Source organism: Arachis ipaensis, chromosome B10 (genome assembly GCF_059453495.1).
Source record: "Arachis ipaensis isolate K30076 ecotype BB chromosome B10, ASM5945349v1, whole genome shotgun sequence".
Taxonomy (NCBI): Eukaryota; Viridiplantae; Streptophyta; class Magnoliopsida; order Fabales; family Fabaceae; genus Arachis; species Arachis ipaensis.
The window spans coordinates 115,407,980-115,416,689 of record NC_142435.1 but is presented as its reverse complement, the minus strand read 5'-3'; the positions used below and the strand labels follow the sequence as shown (position 1 = coordinate 115,416,689).

Genomic DNA, 8,710 nt, shown 5'->3' with positions numbered 1-8,710 from the left:
AAGCTTAGAGTGGATGTTCAAACCTTCAAACAAAAAGATGGTGAATCCCTCTATGAAGCTTGAGAAAGATACAAACAGTTGACCAAAAAGTGTCCTTCTGACATGCTTTCAGAATGGACCATCCTGGATATATTCTATGATGGTTTATCTGAGCTATCAAAGATGTCATTGGATACTTCTACAGGTGGATCCATTCACCTAAAGAAAACGCCTGCAGAAGCTCAAGAACTCATTGACATGGTTGCTAATAACCAGTTCATGTACACTTCTGAAAGGAATCCTGTGAATAATGGGACGCCTATGAAGAAGGGAGTTCTTGAAGTTGATACTCTGAATGCCATATTGGCTCAGAATAAAATATTGACTCAGCAAGTCAATATGATTTCCCAGAGTCTGAATGGAATGCAAGCTGCATCCAACAGTACTCAAGAGGCTTCTTATGAAGAAGAAGCTTATGATCCTGAGAACCCTGCAATAGCAGAGGTGAATTACTTAGGTGAACCTTATGGAAACACCTATAACTCATCATGGAGAAATCATCCAAATTTCTCATAGAAGGATCAAAAGCCTCAACAAGGCTTTAATAATGGTGGAAGAAACAGGTTTAACAATAATAAACCTTTTCCATCATCCACTCAGCAACAGACAGAGAACTCTGAATAAAATACTTCTAATTTGGCAAACTTAGTCTCTGATCTGTCCAAGGCTACTGTGAGTTTCATGAATGAAACAAGGTCTTCCATTAGAAATTTGGAAGCACAAGTGGGCCAGCTAAGTAAAAGGATCACTGAAATCCCTCCCAGTACTCTCCCAAGCAATACAGAAGAGAATCCAAAAGGAGAGTGCAAGGCCATTGACATAAGCAAAATGGCCGAACCCAATGAGGGAGAGGAGAACGTGAATCCCAAGGAGGAAGACTTCCTGGGACGTCCAGTGACCAATAAGGAGCTTCCCTCTGAGGAACCAAAGGACTCTGAGGCTCATCTAGAGACCATAGAGATTCCATTGAACCTCCTTATGCCTTTCATGAGCTCTGATGAATATTCCTCTTCTGAAGAGAATGAGGATGTTACAGAAGAGCAAACTGCCAAGTTTCTTGGTGCAATCATGAAGATGAATGCCAAATTATTTGGCATTGATACTTGGGAAGTTGAACCTCCCTTGTTCATCGATGAACTAAGTGATCTGGATCAACTGACATTGCCTCAGAAGAGACAGGATCCTGGAAAGTTCATAATACCTTGTACTATAGGCACCATGATCTTTAAGGCTCTGTGTGACCTTGGTTCAGGGATAAACCTCATGCCCCCTCTCTGTAATAGAGAAACTGGGAATCTATGGGGTGCAAGCTGCTAAAATCTCATTAGAGATGGCAGACAATTCAAGAAAACAGGCATATGGACAAGTAGAGGACGTGTTAGTAAAGGTTGAAGGCCTTTACATCCCTGCTGATTTCATAGTCCTGGATACTGGAAAGGAAGAGGATGAATCCATCATCCTAGGAAGACCTTTCCTAGCCACAGCAAGAGCTGTGATTGATGTTGACAGAGGTGAACTAGTCCTTCAATGGAATGAGAACTCCCTTGTGTTTAAAACTCAAGGATCTCCCTCTGCAACCATGGAGAGGAAGCATGAAAAGCTTCTCTCAAAACAGAGTCAACCCAAGCCCCCACAATCAAACTCTAAGTTTGGTGTTGGAGAGTTTCAACAATGCTCTGAACATCTGTGAGGCTCCATGAGAGCCCACTGTCAAGCTATTGACATTAAAGAAGCGCTTGTTGGGACGCAACCCAATTTTTATTTATCTAACTATATTTTTCTTAGTTATATGTCTTTGTAGGTTCATGATCATGTGGAGTCACAAAATAAATATAAAAATTGAAAACGGAATCAAAAACAGCAGAAGAAAAATCACACCCTGGAGGAGCATCTGCCTGGCGTTCAACGCCAGAACAGAGCACGGTTCTGGCGCTGAACGCCCAAAATGGGCAGCATCCTGGCACTGAACGCCCAGAACAAGCATGGTTCTGGCGTTCAACGCCAGAAATGGCTAGTAAATGGGCGTTGAATGCCCAAAATGGGCACCAACCTGGCGCTGAACGCCCAGAGTTGTGTTCAAGGGCATTTTGCATGCCTAAATTGGTACATGGATGTAAATGCCTTGACACCTCAAGATCTGTGGACCCCACAGGATCATCTCAGGATCTGTGGACCCCACAGGATCATCTCAGGATCTGTGGTCCCCACAGGATCCACACCTACCTCCACTCACTTCTTCTCACCACTCTCTTTCACACAACCCCATAAACACTCTTCCCCAAAAACCCTTCACCAATCACCTCAATCTCTCTTCCCCATCACCTCTTCACCACTCACATCCATCCACTCTTCCCCATAAACCTACCTCATAAACTCCACCTACCTTCAAAATTCAAAACCAATTTCCCACCCAAACCCACCCATATGGCCGAAACCTTCCCCCCTCCCTTCCCTATATAAAGCCTTCCATTCTTCATCAAATTCACACAACACAACCCTCTATACCCTTCTTGGCCGAAACACTCCCCACTCTCCCTCTCCTCCATTTCTTCTTCTTCTTCATCTATTCTTTCTTTTATTGCTCGAGGGCGAGCAAAATTCTAAGTTTGGTGTGGTAAAAGCATAAGCTTTTTGTTTTTCCATTACCATTGATGGCACCTAAGACCGGAGAATCCTCTAGAAAGGGGAAAGGGAAGATAAAAGCTTCCACATCCGAGTCATGGAAAATGGAAAGGTTCATCTCCAAAGCCCATCAAGACCACTTCTATGATGTTGTGGCCAAGAAGAAGGTGATCCCCGAGGTCCCTTTCAAACTCAAAAGAAATGAGTATCCGGAGATCCGACATGAAATTCAAAGAAGAGGTTGGGAAGTTCTAACAAATCCCATCCAACAAGTCGGCATCCTAATGGTTCAAGAGTTCTATGCCAATTCATGGATCACCAAGAACCATGATCAAAGTAAGAACCCGGATCCAAAGAACTATGTTACAATGGTTCGAGGGAAATACTTAGATTTTAGTCCGGAAAATGTGAGGTTGGCGTTCAACTTGCCAAACATGGAAAAGAACGCACGCCCCTACACAAGGAGAGTCAACTTTGATCAAAGGTTGGACCAAGTCCTTATGGACATATGTGTAGAAGGAGCTCAATGGAAGATTGACTCCAAAGGCAAGCCGGTTCAACTAAGAAGATTGGACCTCAAGCCTGTAGCTAGAGGATGGTTGGAGTTCATTCAATGCTCAATCATTCCCACTAGCAACCGGTCTGAAGTTACTATAGACCGGGCCATCATGATCCATAGCATCATGATTGGAGAAGAGGTGGAAGTTCATGAGATTATACCTCAAGAACTCTACAAGGTGGCTGACAAGTCCTCCACTATGGCAAGGTTAGCCTTCCCTCACCTCATTTGCCATCTATGCAATTCAGCTGGGATTGACATAGAGGGAGATATCCTCATTAAAGAGGACAAGCCCATCACTAAGAAAAAGATGGAGCAAGCAAGAGAGCCCATTTATGGAGCTCAAGAGGCGTATGAAGCTCATCACCATGAGATCCCGGAGATGCCTCAAATGCACTTTCCTCCACAAAACTATTGGGAGCAAATTAACACCTTCCTAGGAAAATTGAGTTCCAATATGGGACAACTAAGGGTGGAACATCAAGAGCACTCCATCATGCTCCATGAAATAAGAGAAGATCAAAAAGCAATGAGGGAGGAGCAACAAAGACAAGGAAGAGACATAGAAGAGCTCAAGGACATCATTGGTTCCTCAAGAAGGAAACGCCACCATCACTAAGGTGGATTCATTCCTTGCTCTTAATTCTTCTGTTTTTCGTTTTCTATGTTATGTGCTTATCTATGTTTGTGTCTTCATTACATGATCATTAGTAGTTAGTAACTATGTCTTAAAGTTATGAATGTCCTATGAATCCATCACCTCTCTTAAATGAAAAAATGTTTTAATTCAAAAGAACAAGAAGTACATGAGTTTCGAATTTATCCTTGAACTTAGTTTAATTATATTGATGTGGTGACAATGCTTCTTGTTTTCTGAATGTAAGCTTAAACAGTGCATATGTCTTTTGAAGTTGTTGTTTAAGAATGTTAAATATGTTGGCTCTTGAAAGAATGATGACTAGGAGACATGTTATTTGATAATCTGAAAAATCATAAAAATGATTCTTGAAGCAAGAAAAAGCAGCAAAGAACAAAGCTTGCAGAAAAAAAAATATAATAGGCGAAAAAAAAATATAGAAAGAAAAAGCAAGCAGAAAAAGCCAAAAGCTCTTAAAACCAAGAGGCAAGAGCAAAAAGCTAATAACCCTTAAAACCAAAAGGCAAGGGTAAATAAAAAGGATCCCAAGGCTTTGAGCATCAGTGGATAGGAGGGCCTAAAGGAATAAAATCCTGGCCTAAGCGGCTAAACCAAGCTGTCCCTAACCATGTGCTTGTGGCGTGTAGGTGTCAAGTGAAAACTTGAGATTGAGCGGTTAAGGTCAAGGTCCAAAGCAGAAAAAGAGTGTGTTTAAGAACCCTGGACAACTCTAATTGGGGACTCTAGCAAAGCTGAGTCACAATCTGAAAAGGTTCACCCAATTATGTGTCTGTGGCATTTATGTATCCGGTGGTAATACTGGAAAATAAAGTGCTTAGGGCCACGGCCAAGACTCATAAAGAAGCTGTGTTCAAGAATCATCATACTGAACTAGGAGAATCAATAACACTATCTGAACTCTGAGTTCCTATAGATGCCAATCATTCTGAACCTCAATGGATAAAGTGAGATGCCAAAACTATTCAAGAGGCAAAAAGCTACAAGTCCCGCTCATATGATTGAAGCTATGTTTCATTGATAGTTTGGAATTTATAGTATATTCTCTTCTTTTTATCCTATTTGATTTTCAGTTGCTTGGGGACAAGCAACAATTTAAGTTTGGTGTTGTGATGAGCGGATAATTTATACGCTTTTTGACATTGTTTTTAGTATATTTTTAGTAGGATCTAGTTACTTTTAGGGATGTTTTCATTAGTTTTTATGTTAAATTCACATTTCTGGACTTTACTATGAGTTTGTGTGTTTTTCTATGATTTTAGGTATTTTCTGGCTGAAATTGAGGGACTTGAACAAAAATCAGATTCAGAGGTTGAAGAAGGACTGTTGATGCTGTTGGATTCTGACCTCCCTGCACTCAAAGTGGATTTTCTGGAGCTACAGAACTCGAAATGGCGCACTTCCAATTGCGTTGGAAAGTAGACATTCAGGGCTTTCCATCAATATATAATAGTTTATACTTTGCCCAAGTTTAGACGATGTAAACTGGCGTTCAACGCCAGCTCTCTGCCCAATTCTGGAGTTCAGCGCCAGAAAGGGATCAAAAACCAGAGTTGAACGCCAGAAATGGATCAAAACCTGACGTTCAACTCCACAAATGGCCTCTGCACGTGGAAAGTTAAAGCTCAGCCCAAGCACACACCAAGTGGGCCCCAGAAGTGGATTTATGCATCAATTACTTACTTCTGTAAACCCTAGTAGCTAGTTTATTATAAATAGGACCTTTTACTATTGTATTAGGTATCTTTGATCAGTTGTATGCTATCTTAGATCACGTTTGAGGGCTGGTTTCTCGGCCATGCCTGGACTTTCACTTATGTAATTTTAACGGTAGAGTTTCTACACTCCATAGATTAAGGTGTGGAGCTCTGCTGTTCCTCAAAGATTAATGCAAAGTACTACTGTTTTCTATTCAATTCATCTTGTTTCGCTTCTAAGATATTCATTCGTACTTCAATCTGAATGTGATGAACGTGACAATCATCATCATTCCCTATGAACGCGTGCCTGACAACCACTTCCATTCTACCTTTGACTGAATGAGTATCTCTTAGATCTCCTAACCAGAATCTTCGTGGTGTAAGCTAGAATGATGGCGGCATTCAAGAGAATCTGGAAGGTCTAAACCTTGTCTGTGGTATTCCGAGTAGGATTCAATGAATGAATGACTGTGACGAGCTCCAAACTCGCGATTGCAGGGCGTTAGTGACAGGCGCAAAAGGATAGTAAATCCTATTCCAGCATGATCGAGAACCGACAGATGAATAGCCGTGCCGTGACAGGGTGCGTTGACCATTTTCACTGAGAGGATAAGATGAAGCCATTGACAAGGGTGATGCCTCCAGACGATTAGCCGTGCCGTGACAGGTAGGGGTGGAAAAAGGCCAGGCGGCCTGCCAGGGGCCTGCAGCCTGGCCTGTGTTTGGCCTGGCCTGGCCTGGCCTGTTATAAAATAGGTACAGGCCCAGGCTCTTTTAAAAGCCTTAATACATTAATAGGCCAGGCCCAGGCTCACTAATTAGCCTTATAGGCCTGTCAGGCCTGCCTGGGCCTGTTAAAATATAATTAAATATATAAATAATTATTTATTATTAATAAAATTATGAGATATTTTAAATTTATTATATTTTATTATAAATATTTTTGTATATTTTAAATATGTTAAAAGTTTAAAATTTTTTACAAATATTAAATATATGACATATTACATATAACTATTTTTATTAAAAAATAATTGTTTTTAAATAATATTTTTATTTTTGTAAAAAAAATTAGCAGGCCTTTTAACAGGCTTCAGGCAGGCCAGGCTGAATAACAGGCCAGGCCTAGTACTTTATAAAGAGCCTATAACAGGCTACAGGCCAGGCTCAGGCCAATCAACTGTATGACAGGCCGGGCCTGTTAAGAGCAAAGCCTGGCCTGGCCTGGCCTGTTTCCACCCCTAGTGACAGGGCATTGGATCATTTTCCAAAGAGATGACCGAAAGTAGCCATTGACAGTGGTGATGTATCACATAAAGCCAGTCATGGAAAGGAGTAAGACTGATTGGATGAAGATAGCAGGAAAGCAGAGGTTCAGAGGAACGAAAGCATCTCCATTCGCTTATCTGAAATTCTCACCAATGAATTACATAAGTATTTCTATCCCTATTTTATTCTATTATTTTCGAAAACTCCATAACCATTTGATATCCGCCTGACTGAGATTTACAAGGTGACCATAGCTTGCTTCATACCGACAATCTCCGTGGGATTCGACCCTTACTCACGTAAGGTATTACTTGGACGACCCAGTGCACTTGCTGGTTAGTTATGCGAAGTTGTGAAGATATGTTTAGACCATGGTTCTGTGCATCCGTTTTTGGTGCCATTGCCAAGGAATCAATTTCGAACAACAATTCCCAACCTGAGTAGCAATTTCGCATACCATTACCTGAAACTGTAGGTCGATCTCGGACGAGATCTTCTGTGCTGATCGGCGCTGACGTGTCCGACTTGTGGGCGGTGGCCGAAGCTGTCGTGTCCGACTTGTTGAACTGCCGATGCTGCTGATCCTTTGTCACTAGAGGGTGGTGGTACCTGCAAGGGACTCTGATGCTTAAGTTAGCAAAGGTATTAAGCAGGTTTTTAGTAGAATCAGAGTTGAGTTATACCTGGGTGCTCCAGTGTATTTATAATGGTGTAGAGTGGCCTTTCTGGAGATAAGATAGTTATCTTATCTTATCTTATCTTTGAGTGAAGTCATCTTATCTTTAAGGAAACCACCCTTATCTTTCTAGGCTTTGGCTGCCTTTAGATTTGGGCTGTGTTCCTTCATTTGGGCCTTCTTGGGCCTCTGTGGTGATTTGGCCGAGCTCTTGGAGAAGAGGTCGGATGTTCCTGACCTGAAGAGGTCGGGTTGGCTTGTCGTTGATCATCACGGGTCGGACATCTCGACCTAGGGTATGAACAGTGCCCCTGCTCGAGTGTGGTCTTCCTTTTGAGGTCGAGTCCTTAGTTTTAGGACTTCAATTTCTCTGGAGAAGCCGATCTCGACATCGTCGATTTCTTCCTTGTAGAGTTTCCTTTTGAATGCAGAACGTTTTTCTTTCTTCTTCTTTAATTTTTGGAAACGCGCGTTCCTTACCTTGGGAACATATGATGGTTTTTAATGCCCCATTAATTCTTTTAATGTTCCGTTTCCTTTGCCTCCCGCTTTCTCATTTCATTTTGAATTACACCAAAACTTTCTCCTTTCTGTTTCTTCTTTCTCTTTGCTCGCTGTAACTTCTTTCTCTTTTATTCTTCTGTTTCGTTCGTGCTTCTTCATTCTCTGGCCCCCAAGTTTTCATGTCTTCGTGCCTTCCTTGGAGTGGTTGTTGGTGTGGGATCACCGTCCGTCTTCATCGCCTTTCTTACTTTTACAGGTTGGTCCTCTTTTCTTCTTCTTTCCTCCCGCATTTTTGAAAAGTTTTGATCTTACTTGGTTTTGTGTTAAAAAGCTTGAATCTTTTTTGTGTTTGTCGTGCATCTGCTTATTACTGTAATGTGTGCTCTGGGAGTGTCTTTGATTTTGAATGATCCTTCTGCATTTAGGGTTTTTGCGTGCCGTTTATTGTTTCCAGTTTGTGTCCTTTGATATGAACTGCATGTCGTTACTGAGGCTTATGAATCTGCTTGATTCTAAATAAGATTGCTCCTTTGATGACTTTCGTCATGTTGGTAGTTTTCTTTGCTGATAAATTTGTAGAAGATAACAATTTTCTTGATGGCTTGCTTTGATTTTCTTCTCATGTCGTTGCTTGTTTGGAAGGGAATTATTTTTCTTTGCTGAGAGTTTTGTTGGGATGTAGCCTT

At 41.5% G+C, this 8,710-nt stretch overlaps 1 non-coding gene across 1 annotated transcript; it reads right to left on the bottom strand.

The window, feature by feature from the left end:
• LOC148581398 (small nucleolar RNA R71) lies at positions 1-108 on the bottom strand. Its single transcript, XR_015896447.1, has one exon. It is a non-coding gene; the product is annotated as a small nucleolar RNA R71 (small nucleolar RNA).
• Positions 109-8,710: the final 8,602 nt, after the last annotated feature.